This window comes from Diabrotica virgifera, chromosome 2 (genome assembly GCF_917563875.1).
Source record: "Diabrotica virgifera virgifera chromosome 2, PGI_DIABVI_V3a".
Classification (NCBI taxonomy): Eukaryota; Metazoa; Arthropoda; class Insecta; order Coleoptera; family Chrysomelidae; genus Diabrotica; species Diabrotica virgifera.
Window position 1 is genome coordinate 13,009,304 of NC_065444.1, and position 15,562 is coordinate 13,024,865.

The 15,562-nt window shown below is 33.3% G+C and overlaps 1 protein-coding gene across 1 annotated transcript in view; it reads right to left on the reverse strand.

Annotated features, from left to right (window-relative positions):
• Positions 1-15,562, reverse strand: part of LOC114333350 (uncharacterized) — a 941,557-nt gene that overhangs the window by 768,353 nt on the left and 157,642 nt on the right. The gene's annotated exons all lie outside the window — the stretch shown is intronic.

Genomic DNA, 15,562 nt, shown 5'->3' on the forward strand with positions numbered 1-15,562 from the left:
ATTTATATTTGTTTATTTTGAGGAGACTATTAGAATATGTTCAGTTGTACTTTCAATGAATCTAATACATGTACTCCAGGTTAAACAGAGAAGAATGGCGGTTAGGAGTCGGAACACGCTGTAAACCGATAGCAGTCGTAGTTATCACTTCAATTTATGATCCAGCCTCAAAAGTCCACTGCTGAACATAGGCCTCCTCCCCTCGTTTCTAACCCCATCTATCCTGCGCCGCTCTCATTCAGTTTTTATTTAGCTTTCTTTTCTTAAGTCATCAGTCCATCTTGTAGGCGGTCGACCGACGCTTCTCTTGTCTTCTCTTGGCCTCCATTCTAATAACCTCTTTGTCCATCGCCCTTCTGTCATTCTGGCTATGTGTCCTGCCCATCTCCACTTCAACCTGGCTATCCTTTTGATGACGTCAGTCACCTTTGTTTTTCTCCTGATACCTTCGTTTTTGATTTTGTCTCGCAGAGTTATTCCTAACATTGACCGCTCCATTCTTCTCTGCGTGACTCTTAGTTTGGTAGCCAATGCTTTAGTTAAGGTAAGTGTTTCTGATCCGTACGTCAAGACTGAAAGGACGCACTGATCAAATACCTTTCTCTTTAGGCATGTGGGCAACTCACTTTTAAAAGATTCTCTCAGTTTTCCAAATGCTGCCCAGCCAAGACCGATTCTTCTCTTCAGTTCATGAGTCTGGTTATCTGGGACATGAAATTACAAGTGGCATGAAATTACGATTGACAGGGATCTTGGGCCTTATCAACATCCGGTGGGATTGAAATTTTATTTTATCGCCAACCGTCATTAATGTCATTCATTATTGTACTCATTTGACGCCATTTGCGGCAGTAAAGTAACACTTTATTGTACTGAAAGAAGAATTTTATTTTACCTACCGCGATTAATCAAATTAACTGAGATTGAATGTAAGCGGTCGATGGCAGTCATCGATTATTTATTTCTTTTTTTAACTTAAAATTTATTTACTTTAATTAAAAATATTGTAGATTATTTTTTAATGATTTTAACTTCCAGTCGTATAGTAAGATATTTGATCACGTGTTTAATTCTGTCCAATCAGATTAAAATTATACTGAGAATTATCTACTGTAGAAAATTACCGACAGAATTTTTTTATGTAGATTGTTTCTGTTTAATGGCAACTAGTTTCCTAGTTTTGACAACTGTCACATTTAAGAAAATATCCATAATATTCGTATTAAAAATAATCTTACGAATATCATACGACAGTAAGAATAAATAAGAAAATAATGCTTCATTTTTACTCAAAGTTGTTGTCATTGTTTGTCAGACAACAAATTTTCGAAAAACTGTCGCATTATTTTCAATTTATTCTCACCCTCTTGTGATATTATACCCGAAAATTTACGTTATTGTTAATTAAATTTATGTCAGAAAGTGAAATTCTGTAGTATTTTGCAATTATATTCATAAAACATAAATCGAAACTTTACATACAGATTTACTAATTAGGTACTTATTCAATATTGATTACTTGAACAACTATCGATTAAACATCGAAATCGGCCATCATGCAAAAGCATTCTGTCATCGTCATTACTGTCATACGAAATTTTTATTTCGTCTAAAATTAATAAAAGTCTTAAATCTTTTAAGTTTTGTATTAATGCAAATATATTATGAAATGGTGTTTTGTTAATTCGATTATATATAGAGGATATTAATGATAATTTGTTAGCAAATATATTTATTTAGATTTTCTACTATTCATCAAGCTAAAAACAACTGCGCTACGGAAGGCTACACTTCATAAACAATAACGTATCTATTAACGGTATTTTTAATTGTTGGTATTTTATTTTAAGTGTTAAAATTGGTTTGATATTTAAATAAAAATACGATTAAACTGTTTAAAATATATTTATTTCGTTGAAATTATAATAATAGAAGTATAACGTCTTACGTGCGTAACAAGTACACACACTCTTTTTTCATTAGGATGTAATTAAGTATCTAAGTGTTAATGTTTTTTATGATTGGCGATAAAATTTTGTATGGCCCACGTCAGTAAAGACTCTTTATCGAACTCGTCTGATATTCGCCTCGCTCGCTAACGCTCGCTCTGCTCATAATATCAGACTCGTTCGATAAACAGTAACTTTACTGACTTGGTACATAAATAACGATTATTATACAGGGTGTCCCGAAAAGAATGGTCATAAATTATACCACACATTCTGGGGTCAAAAATAGTTCGATTGAACCTAACTTACCTTAGTACAAATTTGCTCACAAAAAAAGTTACAGCCCTTTGAAGTTACAAAATGAAAATCGATTTTTTTCAATATATCGAAAACTATTAGAGATTTTTTATTGAAAATGGACATGTATAATTCTTATGTCAGGAACATCTTAAAACAAAATTATAGTGAAATTTGTCCACCCCATAAAAAATTTATGGGGATTTTGTTCCATTAAACCCCCCCAAACTTTTGTGTACGTTCCAATTAATTCATTATTGTGGTACCATTAGTTAAACACAACGTTTTTAAAACTTTTTTGCCTCTCAGTATTTTTTCGATAAGCCAGTTTTTATTGAGATGCAGCTTCTTTTTCAATATATTTACGTAAACATTTTATGGGGGTTTTGTTCCTTTAAACCCCCCTAATGTTTGTGTACGTTCCAATTAAACTATTATTGTGGTACCATTAGTTAAACACAGTGTTTTTAAAACTTTTGTCTCTTAGTCTTTTGTTCATAAGTCACCTTTTATCGAGATGTAGCTTCTTTTTCAAAATATACCTAAAAATGTAAATTATAAATAAATTTTCAGATTATTAACAGGTCTCTATAACCGTACTTAACCATATACAAATATGTGGTGGATTCGACAAATATTCAAAATATCTCGATAAAAACTGGCTTATCGAAAAAGTACTAAGAGGCAAAAAAGTTTTAAAAATAATGTGTTTAACTAATAGTGCCACAATAATAATTTAATTGGAACGTACACAAAAGTTTGGGGGGGTTTAAGGGAACAAAACCCCCATAAAATTTGTATGGGGTGCACAAATTTTACTTAATTTTTTTTTTAAGATATTGCTGTCGTAAAAATGCCACATGTCAATTTTCAATAAAAAATCTCTGAGAGTTTTCGATATATGAAAAAAAATCGATTTTCATTTTGTAACTTCAAAGGGCTATAACTTTTTTTGTGTGCACTATTGTATATAGGTAAGTGAGGTTCAATCAACCTATCTTTGACCCCAGAATCTGTGGTATAATTTATGACCAATCTTTTCGGGACACCCTGTATAAAGAAGTTAATTTTATTTTGTTATTTATTTATAAGAATACACTTTTTTAAATTAAACTTGCGTTTTTCTGAGTCTAGTATCTAACAGTATAACCCTTTACAATATTGACTAGACTAAATCTGGCCTCTGGTTGCGGTAAACTATACTAGTTTAACCCTAAATCAAGTTCGTTGTTAACGGCAAGGTCTTTAAAATAACGAACGCAAACTTGATCGATATGATACTCACAGTATAGAGCAAGCCAAGCGAGCGGACTCTAAAGCAACTCTATTTAAAAACAAGCTCTGCAGTTTGAATGAATTATTGACTAGCAAACTAATGGACAAACATGCATTTAAAAAGCTTTTAATAAATATTCGGAATATACACATTACCAAATCCAACAAAGGCTATTGTGGCGGCCAGATTCAATTGGATTATGTCGAATATTATTTTATGAAATATTTTATTATTAAAATTACTTTTATATTACTTGGTCAAAAGAGGCGGGAACTAAAATTGGAATTGTTGTAGACAAGGGGATCTATAATTATATCCACGACTTGTCGTTCACCATGAAACAATTTTTAGCGAAATAGTTCCTTTTATGCTCACAAAAGTGAATACAAACAAAATGGAAATAAAGATGATTCAGAGTTGATTACAGAAGTTCACGGTGAACGACAAGTCGTGGATGCAATTACAGATCCCCTTGTCAACTAATTCACCACTCTGTTTTGCTTTGTATTTTCCATCTTAAAAAGCGCAGAGGAAAACAATTTGAATTTTAGTTTTTGCCGCTTTTGACTAATTATTCATAGATGGTCCTAGTTGCATCTTTGGTAATTATTTTAATAATTATACGGAAGAGAAAGAAGTACACAACTTCGCCGGAAGGAAATCACAAAGGGACATGGAAGTCGCCCGACGGAAAAACAATTAACCAAATAGATCATGTACTAATAGAGAAAATGGACATGAATTTTATATCAAAAATAAAAAGCATGAGAGGAGCAGAATGCAATTCAGACTACTACCTAGTAAGAGTATGCATGGGAAACTGGGGTGCGACCGGGAAGAGAAAAAGGAAAAGAACGGAAGGTGAGAGAAAATACAATTCGACCCTATTGAAAAGTGAAGAAGTAAAAAATAAATATAAAGAGAAAATAGAAATAAAACTGGCAACATGCGCACAAGACATGGAAATCGAAGAAAGATGGGAGAAAGTAAAAACATCAATAAGGAAGGCAAATGAGGCAGTTCTAACAGTACAGTGATAAAAGGAAAAGTAAGTGACTGGTACGATGAAGAATGTGAAAAGCAGCTGAAGCAGTGAGGAGAGCTAGAAAAATAATGATATTAGAAGAAAACGAGAATGACAGAAATGTGTATAGAGACGCAAGAAGGGAAATAAAAAGAAAATGTAGGAGAAAGAAGAGAATATCCAAAGAAAATAAGCTAAAGGAAATTGAAGAAAAATTTCAAACTAAAGAGAAATAAGGTCATTTTACCAAGAGGTTAAAAGAATGGACAAAGGATATCAAAGCCGAAGCATCTACATATATTAAGAATGAAGAAGGATTACTAATAATAAATGAAACAACGCAGGTGCTAGAAAGATGGAAACATTATTTCGAAGAGCTATTAAATAATGATGAAGAGGACGAGATGGACATAATACAGAACATGGATGAAAACGATAAGATAGTGGAGACGCCAAAAAATCAAGAGGTAATGAATATAATCAGACAACTTAAAAACAACCAAAGTCCAGGAGCGACAGAAATAACAGTTGAAATGTTAAAGGCAGGAGGAGAACAACTATACGAGCAACTATATGGGCTGGTGAAAAAGATGCCAAATGACTGGAGGCTGGCTAGAATCTGCCCCATACATAAAAAATGAGCTAAACAAACATGTGAAAATTATAGGGGAATAGCACTCCTAGAGACAGGGTATAAGATATTAGCACAATGCATACGTAGAAGACTGAACGAATTCATGGAGGATACTGTAGGGGAGAACCAGGCAGGCTTTCGATCTAACCGTTCGGTAACAGACCAGATTTTCATGCTAAAAGAATTACAAGCAAATTTCTATGAGTACAAAACTACCCTGTATGCGCTGTTCATAGATTTCAAGCAGGCATATGATCGTATAAATAGAAAAGAAATGTACTAGGTCTGGATCCTGCGTATGAAAAAAGTTGATTAATAGCAAGCTGAAAATTTGTTAATAGATTAAGGGTGTCTAGTCGGACAAACTTTGATATATGGGAACATTGGAACAGGGGAAGTTTTAATTGTGGAACAGGTTAAAAATTTGGAACGGTCAGACCACGAAAACGGCACATGTATTTTGTCCGACAGAACAGATTTAAACTCTCCGAACAGAGATTAAACTCTCATGCAAAAATCAGACTGCTATTTATCACCAAATGGGCGTTTTAATGGGTGGAACATGTAGAATATGTCAAATGACAGGAATTATGACAGGTGATAAATAGCAGTCTGATTTTTGCATGAGAGTTTAATCTCTGTTCGGAGAGTTTAAGTCTATTCTGTCGGACAAAATAAATGTGCCGTTTTCGTGGTCTGACCGTTCCAAATTTTTAACCTGTTCCACAATTAAAACTGCCCCTGTTCCAGTGTTCCCATATATCAAAGTTTATCCGACTAGACACCCTTAAGCTATTAACAAATTTTCAGCTAGCTATTAATCAACTTTTTTTTCATACGCGGGATCCAGACCTATACCGTGCTCTGAAAAAATTAAAAATTCCCAAAAAAATGATTAGCTTGATTGAAATGGCGTTGACAAAAACGAAAAGTGAAGTAGTGTGGAAAGACGTCTCAGAGGACTTCGAAATCAAACAAGGACAATGAGGAATTGTAGCATAAAAATGGAAGATACCCTATTTAAAAATGAATATCAATGTATAGCTTTCGCCGATGATCTAACAATTTTAGCAAAAACAAAGAAAAAATTGAAAATAATTGTGAAAAAGATAGAAAAGGAAGCAAATAGGTTTGGCCTAAAGATAAATGAAAAGAGAACTAAGTACATGATAATGGGGGATACACAGCAAGACAATGAAGAGTTTATAAAAATACAAGGGGATAAAGATTACATATACAGTTTTGACAGAGTGGAAGAGTTTACATACCTTGGTGAGAAAGTATCTGGTTAGTGATGAAAGATAAAGAAATATAATCCAGAATTACAAACGGCAACCAGAAATACGGAATGCTGAGATCCCTAATGAAGTCTAAGTTTGTTTCAAGAAAAACAAAAGAAAGAATTTACAAGACAGTGATTAGAGCTACGGTTGTATATGGAGCTGAATTATGGGTTTTGAGAAAGGCAGATGAAGAAAGATTAGAAAGATGGGAGAGGAAATTTCTCCGTTCAATTTACGGAGGCATAAATAACCAAATGGGATGGAGAAAAAGGACAAATAAAGAGTTGGAAGAGCTGAATACGGAAACAAAATCACCGCAATAATAAAGGCGCATAGAATAAGATGGCTGGGACATGTGCAAAGATTGGAAAATTACAGAATGCCCAGGATGATATTGAACAGAAAACCAGTCGGGAAAAAAAAGAAAGGGAGACCCCGTAAAAGATCGTTTGACAGCGTCCAAGCAGATTTACGTGAATTAAAAATAGATAACTGGAGAAACAAGGTATTAGACAGAAGAGAATGGAGAGAAGTGGTAAGAAGAGCGCAAGAGAAATTGTAACACAAGAATGTGCCATGAACTGTAAAATAAGAGCTATATATGTATATATTTATAAATATAATGTATTTTTAATAGACAAATTAATAGTGTATATTGTATATAGGAAAAAAAATGTAATTGTGTATTTCACGCCCAGGGACTACATGGCCTGTTCAGCAAAATAAATAAATACGGAAGAGATGAAAAGGTTTGATTCTAGTTCAGTGCCTCCACACAGGTGCTCCGATGAGGCTAAGGTAAAGCCGAAATACATAGTAGATGCCCTGTTCTGTAATCAAATCTGAATCATTTTTACTTTCATTTTACGTGTCCAGAAATTGGTCAAGAAGGTGTTAGCATCAGTTTTTGGGATGAGAGAGGAATTTCGTTTGTGGATTACTTGCAAACCGGTAAAACAATAAATTTTAGATATTATTGTAACCTTTTAGATCACCTGAAGGAAAAAATTCGTGAAAAATACCAGGGTTGCAGAAGAAAAAAATCCTTTTTTAACAGGACAATGCACCGTGTCATATGAGCATTTTGACAATGGCTAAAATCTAGAATTAAAGTTCGAATTTGAGCATCCACCGTATTTATCAGATTTGGCCCCTAGTGACTTCTCTCTGTTTCAATACATAACAGCATAACAAGTCATAACAACCATTAGAGCGCATTTTGCAGCCCTTCCAGATTCTCACTTCATGGATAGATTTTATAAATTGGAATCTCGTAGGATCAAGTGTACTGATTTTCAGGGAGACTATGTTGAATAATAAAGTGTATTTTAAATCAAAAAATTGTGTTTTTCTTATCGAACCGGAAAACTTATTGAACAGCCTAGGCCTAGTACATCCTGTATATTGTTCTTCCAACAAAATCTCTCCTTTGTTCATGTACGGAATTGATGTCGTCCTTTTTGTTCTAATACTCTTAGTTTATATTTACGAAATAACAAGCAAAATAATAAGCAACTTACATATTATAGTTGTTTGTCCACAAACTCTCATTTGTTTAAAAGGAACAATCCCCTCTTTACTTTGTCAACTGGAAAGCATCCAAGCAGAGTATTCTCCAGGTTTCTCTGACAAATTTTCTTGCTCATTGTCATATTTTTTCCATTTTTCTTAAAATCGAAGTTCAAAAGAACACAACAAATAAAACATCGTTATAATAAAAGCTCGTGCACTTTTTCAGCTTTTTGTATTGAGATGGTCTGCAGGAATTTTTATCTGCCTATTATATCGTTCTATTGTAAACGAAACACAAAGGTTGCTACATAGACAGCGAGCAATTTGCCTTTAGCCATAGACGTTTATCAGTTTTTTTTTTCTCTGGCGGTGGCTATCTGTCCAAACGCTGTATTGTTTAATCAGTTTAATTTCTCTTTGTATTCAAAATACGGGTGGTATTGGTTTATCGACATTTTATCTGCTTTTTGGTGGAAATAATGTGCCTGATTTGAATGGTCTTGTATGCTGTGCGTAGCGTACTCTTTTAAAATATACACTACGCATCAGAGAAAACGGGCCAGCCACACAAAATTTAAGAAATTTTTTATCACTTTATTTGGAAAAATTTGGGAACTTATAAATGTATTGAAAATTTCAATGTACCGTTACAGTTAAACTTACAACATAATTGAATTATAGAGTCAAGAAAAGGCAAGTATCACACCACGGTCCTGGATGATAGGTATTCATCAAAGCTCTACACATGTTGTTGGAGCAGGTATACGATATCGTACACGCTTTTTGAGAAGTCTCCATGTATGCTCAATAGGATTAAGATCTGGACTTTGAGCAGACCCGTCCATTTTGGAATACCAGTCTCTTCAAAATACTGTGTTACAATTCTTAACGTGTGTGGTCTCGCATTATCTTACATTATCTCGCATTATACAGGGTGTCCAGAAACTCTACCGACAAACGAAGACAGGAGATTTTTTAGATAATTTTAAGATAATTTAACCCAATTCACCTAGTCCGAAAATGCTTCCTAAGGGAGCTAGAGCTCTTTGAAGATGGCGTCATCTAATTCGTTTTTCTTAAATAACTCCAGAACGCTTCTATTTAGAAAAACGAAAATTGGTATGCTTATTTACTTTCCAGAAATGAATCCATTCCATCTATTGCGAATTTCTAGTACCGGTCAGAGGCGTCCGTTTTGGGTAGGGCAACGGTAATTTTATCGCATAACTTTTTTGTCTTTAAATTTTAAGCATTTTTGTCACCGGATTATTAAATTGTGAGGTATTCTAGTACTAAAAGGTACTCTTGCTTTAAGTCGGTAGGACACACCGTTTTCTAGAAAAGTGGATTTGAATGTTTTTCGTTTTGGGAATTTGAAAAAAATGGAAAAAAATTTTCAAAAAAAAAACGATGTATTTTACTAACTTAAAGCAAGAGTAACTTTTAGTACTCGAATACCTCATAATTTAATAATCTAGTGTCAAAAATGCTTAAAAATTAAGGAAAAAAAGTTACGCTATAAAATAACTGTTGACCTACCCAAAACGGACGCCTATGACCGGTACTAGAAATTCGCAATTAATGAAATCGATTTATCTCTGGAATATAAATAAATGTACCAGTTTTCGTCTTTCTAAAAAGGTTTTTTTGGAAATTTTTTTTTGAAATTTAAAGAACGAAAAATTTTCAAATCGATTTTTCTAGAAAATGGTGTGTCCTACAGACTTAAAACAAGAGTACCTTTTAGCACTAGAATACCTCACAATTGAATAATGCAGTGTCAAAAATGCTTAAAAGTTAAAGACAAAAAAGTTATGCGATAAAATAACCGTTGCCCTGCCCAAAACGGACGCCTATGATCGGTACTAAAAATTCGCAAAGAATGGAATAGATTTATCTCTGGAAGATAAATACGCGTACCAATTTTTGTTTTTCTAAATAGAAGCGTTCTGGAGGTATTTAAGAAAAACTCATTACAAGACGCCATTTTCAAAGAGCTCTAGCTCCCTTAGGAAGCATTTTCGGACTAAGTGAATAGGGTTAAATTGTCTTTGAATTACTTGAAGAATCTTCTGTCTTCGTTTGTCGGTAGAGTTTCTGGACACCCTGTATATTTTCTAGCTCCGAATAAACGCAACCATGAGACAACTTCGGAGCAGTGTCTGATACTGTTTAAGCGTAATCCAAATGAGTTTCTTATGATGTTGTTTCATAACCGTCGACCAAACATGGTTCCACTCTTATACACCAGAGACCAAAGAATAGTCGATACAGTGGATGTCACCCCCCGAACGTGCTCCGAAGGGGCGAAGACTGTCCAACCGGCCAGAAAGCTGATGGCCACCATTTTCTGACATTCACAAGGTGTGATCTATATTCACTTTACGATGCCGAATTATTGGCCCGATTCAACGCCAAATTTCATAAAAAAACAACCCCAATGGGAGAGGAGAAAATACTCTTCCACCATGACAACGGTCTGGCTCACACCTTCACCATCGCCATGGCCAAATTGATCTACATGGACTACAAACACTGCTGTTTCATCCAACGCATTCTCCAGATTTGGGCCTGTACGACTACTTTTTGATTCCAAACTTAAAAAAGTCATCACCGTCACGGAAGCCTACTTTGCAGATCTCGAGAAAAGGTATTTTTCAGACAGGTTAAAGAAGGTGAAGCATCACTAGGTCAAGTGTATCGAGATAAAAGGAGACTAAGTTCAGAAATAAATCGTCACATTTAATTATTATCGGACCGTCCTATACTCTGGGCTAATTAGCAAAATTCATGGAAAAGTTATTTACCAGCAATTTTATTGCTGGAATCGAATTACAAGATCCTATGTATTAATAATATAGGTATGCAAAGTCCGCAGATAGTGTGATACTTTTTTTATAAACAAAATGGCGCCGACAAATCGTATTTTTTTCAATTATTGCTCTATAACTCCGAAGAATTTAACTTTACAACAAAAACACCCAAATAAAAATTCACCCCAATTTAATTCTACATAGAGGCATGTTTTTCTTGATTTGCTCAGACGAAAATCTTCCTCGGAAAATGTGGGTTTTCCCAACAAAATCTTGAAATTTTTTATCAAGTAATTATTTATCAATAATTAAATAACTTGGTGAAATAAAAGCTTTCTTGGTATAGATTATAACTGCAGAAGCCGGTGAAAATTATACGAATATTTTAGCAACAATTCAATTGTTAATTAACAATTTACAGTCGCAATAATAACCAAAATAATCATGATACATTGATCAAACTTATAAAGATTATAAAGATGAGATGCTTATTTAATATTTTATCGACAAAATATAAATTTTTCGTTTTTTGCATAATCTTTAAATCTTGAAAAAAAATATTTATAATACGCTGGTCTAATTAGTAAAGTACAAAGAAACGTTATTTACCAGCAATTTTATTGCTGGAATCGAATATGATGATCCTAAAATATTAAAAATATATGTATGCAAAGTCCGCAGACAGTGTGCTACTTTTTTTATTAACAAAATGGCGCCCCCAAATCGTGTTTTTTTTAATTATTGGTCTATAACTCCGAAGATTTTAACTTTACACCAAAAACACTCAAACAAAAATTCACCCCAATTTAATTCTACATAAAGGCATGTTTTTCTTGATTTGCTCAGACGAAAATCTTCCTCGGAAAATGTGGGTTTTCCCAACAAAATCTCGAAATTTTTTATCAAGTAATTATTTATCAATAATTAAATAACTTGGTGAAATAAAAGCTTTCTTGGTATAGATTATAACTGCAGAAGCCGGTGAAAATTATACGAATATTTTAGCAACAATTCAATTGTTAATTAACAATTTACAGTCGCAATAACAACCAAAATAATCATGAGACATTGATCAAACTTAGAAAGATTATAAAGATGTGATGCCTATTTAATATTTTGTCGACAAAATATAAATTTTTCATTTTTTTGCATAATCTTTATGCGTTTAAAAAAAATAGTTATAAACAAATTAACATTTCTTAAAAATTGTTTATTATATTAGAATTTTAAAAAATACTTAAAATGCGTATTTCAAAGGTCTTGAAAATGAATGCTTTAAAATTGTTTTCCAACCATTTGCAAAAAGTTATGAAACAGCAAAGTAAACATACGATTACTAGGTTGTTTATAATTTGTTTTAATTGTTTCAAAGCTTAAAAGTGAGTTTATGGTAAAAACTAATTACTCTCAAAAAATATCAAACATTATTTCAATGGTTATATTTTAATCAAAGATTAAAAATGTTTATTTTTTAATTTTTAGCGCGAAAGTAGGCTTGATACAGAGCCGGAGCTAAAATGTTCACACTGACACGCTTTAGACTCGCGCGAGTTGTGTATGTTGCCGGGTTATAATACATAATTTTATTTATTAACTACTGTACGTCGCGCGGCGGTCGTCGCTTCGAGTGAAAATGTTAGCTACGGTACTGTATTAGTCTACTTTCGCGCGTGTAAATTACAAAAAAAAATATTTATAATCTTTAATTAAAATATAACCATTAAACTAATAATAGATATTTTTTGTAAATAATTATCTTGTACTTTAAACTCACTTCTACGCTTTGAAAGAATTAAAAAAATTATAAACAACGTAGTAATCGTATGTTTACTTTGCTGTTTCATCACTTTTTGCAAATGGTTGCAAAAAAGTTTTAAAGCATTAATTTTCAAGATCTTTGAAATACGCATTTTACCTATTTTTAAAATTAGAATATAATAAAAACTTTCTGAGAAACGTTAATGTGTTTATAACTATTTTTTTTAAACATTTAAAGATTATTCAAAAAAATTAAAAATTTATATTTTGTCGACAAAATATTAAATAGGCATCTCATCTTCATAAGATTTCAAAGTTTGATCAGTGTATCATAATTATTTTGGTTATTATTGCGACCGTTAACAATTGAATTGTTGCTAAAATATTCGTTTAACTTTCACCGGCTTCTGGAACTATAATCTGAACCAAAAAAGCTTTCATGTCACTGAGTTATTTAATTATTGGTAGATAATTACTTATCTAAAACTTTATTTGAAATTTAAAGATTTTGTTGGGAAAACCCGCATTTTCCGAGGAAAATTTTCATCAGAGCAGATCGGGAAAAACATGTTTTTATGCAGAATTTAATTTCAGTGAATTTTTATAAGGGTGTTTTTGGTGTAAAGTTAAAATGTTCGAAGTTATGGAGCAAAAATTGAAAAAAACACGATTTGATGGCGCCATTTTGTGAATAAAAAAAGTAGCAGACTATCTGCGGACTTTGTATACCTATATTATTAATAAATATAATCATAAGCTTCGATTCCAGCAATAAAATTGCTGGTAAATAACTTTTCCCAAAAATGGCCTATTCTCCGATAATCAGCCCAGACTACTAGTACCTACATATACCATAAACGTCAGCTACAATAAAGGACATTAAATCAAAGCTGAACGTGGCTATGGTATAAAATTAATCACCTTGCTAGGCAGAAGTGGAAGCGTATAATATGTAGTTTCCGTTTAATCTAATTTAAAAGGTACCTAAATATAATGTAAACGATAATAATCACAAACCCGTTAATGTATTCCATGACGCTACATGATAGTAGTTGATACTTTCACATCATTCAATTTACCTATGCTCTCGCTATTGACAACCAATCACGATCGTAATCGCACTCTTTTGCCCTCGATGTGGATGAATAGCCACTGCCTAGTTCTTTTTGCGATAACGGCAACGTAAACAGGATAAATGGTTTTGGCCCTGACATCATCCAGGCAGGTATTACGAGTATGGACGGTTCGGAAATATTGAAACTGTCTATCCGCTTCGAGCGTACGAAACCAAGATGGATTGACACTAAATTTACAGAGACAGGATGTGGAAAATAATAAATTCTATCGATACGTGCGTTTTTCCTACAAAATAGGGATTTAAGTAAGGAATAAGAAAACATCGACGGGTTCTGAAATGGATCCGATATATTCTATCTCATGTCCGCATTTTTTTTTTTAGTAGAACAGTCAATACATTCTTTAGATCTCTGAAAGAGTCTCATATTTTATGAATGAACGAATGGGAAAAGAAAAGTACGGTATTACGGCAAAATAAACAGTACTGAAATTCGTATGCCTCAAATTTGTATGTGTCAGGCTCCGAAACGTATTGAATGGTTGAATTTCTGGTTTCTGAATGTTGTTATAACGTTTGTCATGTTAATGTTAGATACTTCAGGATAATTTTCAGTTTTGCAGAAAAATTTTTATAATGGAGTATTATTCTCGGCCATATGGAAAAGGTCACGAAAATGGTCCAAGTTTAAAATCAACAGTGGTTTCAGCAGGACAAGATAAGCTGTCACACTGCCAGAGAGTCTCTTCGACTACTGTGTGATCATTTTGGAACTTCCACTCACCAGAACTAACGCCATCAGATGCGTACACATGGGGAATGCTGAAGGGGTCATCAATCGCCATTTCGGAATTGAGGACTAAAATAAAAGATTTTTTCGTGCCAGAGGCAGTGGCGGATCTAGAAATTTCCCTTGGGAGGGGAAATTTGCTTTAGGGGGGAACTTCTAATGAAAAACCAACCAAAAGACATAAAAAAGATAAACTCAGATTACATAAAAGACATAAATAATAATTTATAGGTATTAAGTTCTCTTAATTTTCTTAACTAGCGTGATTATTTTGTTCAATTTGTCTTTCTGTGGTTTCAGTTTCATGTGAACTAATATATTTTTATGTTTGAATAATTTTTTTTCTTTAATTTTGGACCTTGTTAGGGTGGACATTTCCTCATTTTCCCTCCGCGTAGATCTGCCACTGGCCAGAGGGCATCTTTAACATCTGTTTTATCGGGAACGTGCGTCGTCGTGAATGATGTTTGCAAGGCTATATCATGTATTATAGATATATAAATAATCATAAACATTCCAATATTCATTTCAGTACTGTTTATTTTGCCGCATATTGTATTTTTAATTCCTAGCTAAGCGCTTTGGGCTTACAAAGCCAACTTCAGAGCTATGGTTTAAAGTACTACTCAAGGGAGACTACAAAAATAGATCTCATTTTCTAATTGTGCTAATGATGGCGCTAATTTATAAATCGCATTTTTCGGATTATAGCGCCATCTATCAACAATTCTAAAAAATGTTCCTAATAAATGTTACTTATTCTTTCATGAGGAATCCAAATCTGTAACAAAAAATGGAGGTTCCTATTTACGATTTTAAGTTACTCCCCACCCCACCTCTGGTAAAAATTGATCTGCGTCTTGATTTTTCTCAAAAATCGCCCATTCTCGAAAAAATGAACTCACTGCATATTTTTTTAGAACTGAATTAAATATTTTAATATACGTGTCTAATTGTCTAAAAAAAGGCCCCGTAACGTCGTATTATATCAACGTAAGGCAGTGGTCTCCAATAAATGCGGTAGGCTACGTACAGCGTCAAGCCAGACGTTTCATACAGCCTTTGTCAGTCACCGGCAACTTCACGTAACCAATACAAAACATAGGCCATGATTATCAATAAACACCGTAGGTCGCGTCCAGAGTCAGCTG